The sequence below is a fragment of the Tuber melanosporum genome (assembly GCF_000151645.1).
Source record: "Tuber melanosporum whole genome shotgun sequence assembly, scaffold_119, strain Mel28".
In the NCBI taxonomy this organism is placed as follows: domain Eukaryota; kingdom Fungi; phylum Ascomycota; class Pezizomycetes; order Pezizales; family Tuberaceae; genus Tuber; species Tuber melanosporum.
In genome coordinates, this window is record NW_003298776.1 from 57,106 (window position 1) to 60,103 (window position 2,998).

Genomic DNA, 2,998 nt, shown 5'->3' on the forward strand with positions numbered 1-2,998 from the left:
CAGAATAATTAAATCTTAGTTACCACCTGCTGCTCTAACACCATTTCTGAGAGCTGGTAGTCAACATCTTTTTATTGCCCTTAGATTATAGAGATCCTGGTGCTCTTCTAGTGCATCACATTTAAGGATCCTCCTTTAGTAATATTCTGAGCATATTCTGATCTTAGTCACCTCTAGCATCACCAATCCTATCAGCTGGTACTTGAGCAAGTATTGCATCAGGAGCTTAAGCCTGTTATGAATCTGTGTTTCATTGAGCCAAGGCCACTGACAACATCAATATTTGGTCAAGACGGACTTTAACTAGTATGATTACTGGTAAGTCTGGTATTGACTTATGTACTGGCTGTTTCATGAGATTGTCCTTAACTACTTACCACATTCCCGATGGTGTATGCAATCATAGCTTCAGCGATCGATCATCTCCAGAGCATATTATTGGCTCCCACCCTTACAAGATCATAGCAAGGAAGACGTAATCTCCTGAAGCTGTGGAAAATTATGCTGAAATCAGTCTCCCGTTATCAGCTGCTATTCTTAAAGTTTTTTCCTAATATCTTCATTTTGACAGTATTGCACCTTACCAGATAGAGTACTAGTCCATTACCTTCCTCATTACAGGTATGCCGCATGTTGTGCTAGCAGATCAACGAACTATTAGCGCACAATGGGGTAATCGCTCTAAGGATAGTATGGGCTGGACGTTTGTAGTGGTGCCCTAGTGGAGCTTTATATCTCTTCAGAGTAGTTCACATGTGGAGGTAGTGCCTGTAGTCATTGTTTCGGGCCATGTCTTGGAATTATATAAAGACAGGTTGATGGTGTATTTGAACTGATAAATAGAACTGTTAATGCGAGTTTGGAGAATATTCTCCTTGGTATGATGGTTAGGCCAAGATAAATTGACTTCTTTATCAGATTTCTTATTGTTTCTTTTATCAGGAAAATATTTACGGCTGATTTAGGAATTTGGTTTCCAATATTCAAGGTACTGTGCGTTGACAAAATGAACCGCGATTCAACAATTGGTCGCAACCCACTCCTCTTTATCACCCGACACTCTCAACAGTACCTAAAAGAATTACTGTAAGTCAACCAAGAAGAAAGGATTCTGCTCTATTGATTTTTTCAATAAACCATGTCTCCAATTCTTCGCGGTCATGCCAAAAAACCTATTCCCTACACACATCTCTCGCAGTTTACTAGGCAGAGGATTCTCGGGTTCTATGAGCCTCTGATGATATACTAGCCAATTTCCCACTAGCCTAATATCTCTTACACTACTGTCAGAGATACAATTACAAACCAACTTCAAGAGGGCACAGAGAGTAAGGGTAGAGGAAGACATCCAAAAACTACCAAGTCATTGGATGATGCTATGGTGGAGGAAGCTCTTAAAAATCGCCATTATACGTATTCTGACATTGCCGAGCAAGTCACTCCCAATGTTTCTAGTAGGACAGTAAGGAGAAGAATTGAAAAAAAGCATCTTAGAAAGTAGATGTTACAAGAGAGAGTTTATTTGGATGAGAATCTAGCTCAGGAGAGGTTGGAATGGACATTAGCCTACAGGTATTGGACAAAGGAGATATGGAGAAGGAAGGCAATGTGGGGAGATAAGGTAGCTGTGGAAAGGGGAGAAGGAAAGAGGAGAAAATGGGTTTTCAGATACCTATATGAGAAATGTAATAAGGATTGTGTTGAGCCAAATGCTAGGAGAGGGGAGAGAGGGATTAGCCAGATAATGACTAGTTGTTTTTATAGTCAAACTTATAGTCTGTTTTTGCCTGTTTTTCCTGATCCATTTTCTGCCAGGGGTGAAGTTACTGGGAAGTCAATTATTGATGTTTATTATCATTATACCTTTCTAGAGATATGGGAGAATATCAGAGAAAAGGCTGGAGAAGAAGGGGTATTTTTTATTATTGACAATACTAAGACTTACTTGCCTTTTAGAAGATGGCTCAGAGGGCAGGGAATTACACTAATGGAAATTCCTACCTATTCACCAGATCTCAATCCAATTTAAAATATTTGGTCTCTGGTGAAAGGTAAGCTTCACAAGCACTACCTTGAGCTATATCTTATGAAGAGTGATGTCAATGTGGTCAACAAGATAATACTAGAGACTATCACTCATTGTTGGCAACTTCTTAACCCAAAGGTTTTTGATACTTTAGCTGGATCAATGGTCAATAGAATAGCTGCAATTATTAAGGCTGATGGATGGTATACGAAATATTAATTTCTACCACGTTTTTAGTTTTCATAATAGGGGATTGGTGGTTGAATGTGGTTGTAATCGCTAAAGATATTCCTATGTTAAATCGGGGTTAACTTTGTCCACACACAATACCAGCTAGGTTAGCATTTGGACCGATCCTCGGATGGTCAGACCAGACTCATCTCAACAATTGCTCTGGTGATAGAAAAGCCTGGCCCTCGCAGATAACAATCTGAAATATTCTTTTCAAACTAGAAACAGTACTCCCAAGATGCCAATCCTGCTTCTATCTTTCCTGTGGTTGCCAATGAAGTTTCACGGTTAATCTGCCTGAGATGACGAAGCCCATTAACAAATGAATGCTGATTCTTTGCAGGCTATTTTTGATCTCATCTTTGCACCATTACTAGCCATTGTCTAAGGAGGTATGATAATAGATTACTCAAACGGGAGAACTCACCTCTGTTTTTCCATCCTGTCGCCGGATTTTCAAATTGTGTGCTATATACGACCTTGCATGGAATAGGGAGTAAGTCATGCCAGAAGGGTGACGTTCATGATAGGGTGCTTGGTGGAGATCGGGGGAGCACATATATGATCCATGACTACATCTTATATGTAAAAACTACCATGGTCTACCAGGGAAGGGGAATCACCATTGCTGCAGAATATTTCACCCAGATTGTCATAAAAATAGACTGTAACATGTACTCTGAACTCCACCATGAAGACCCTACCGACCTCCTTAAGCCAAACCTACTACATGACATCTAC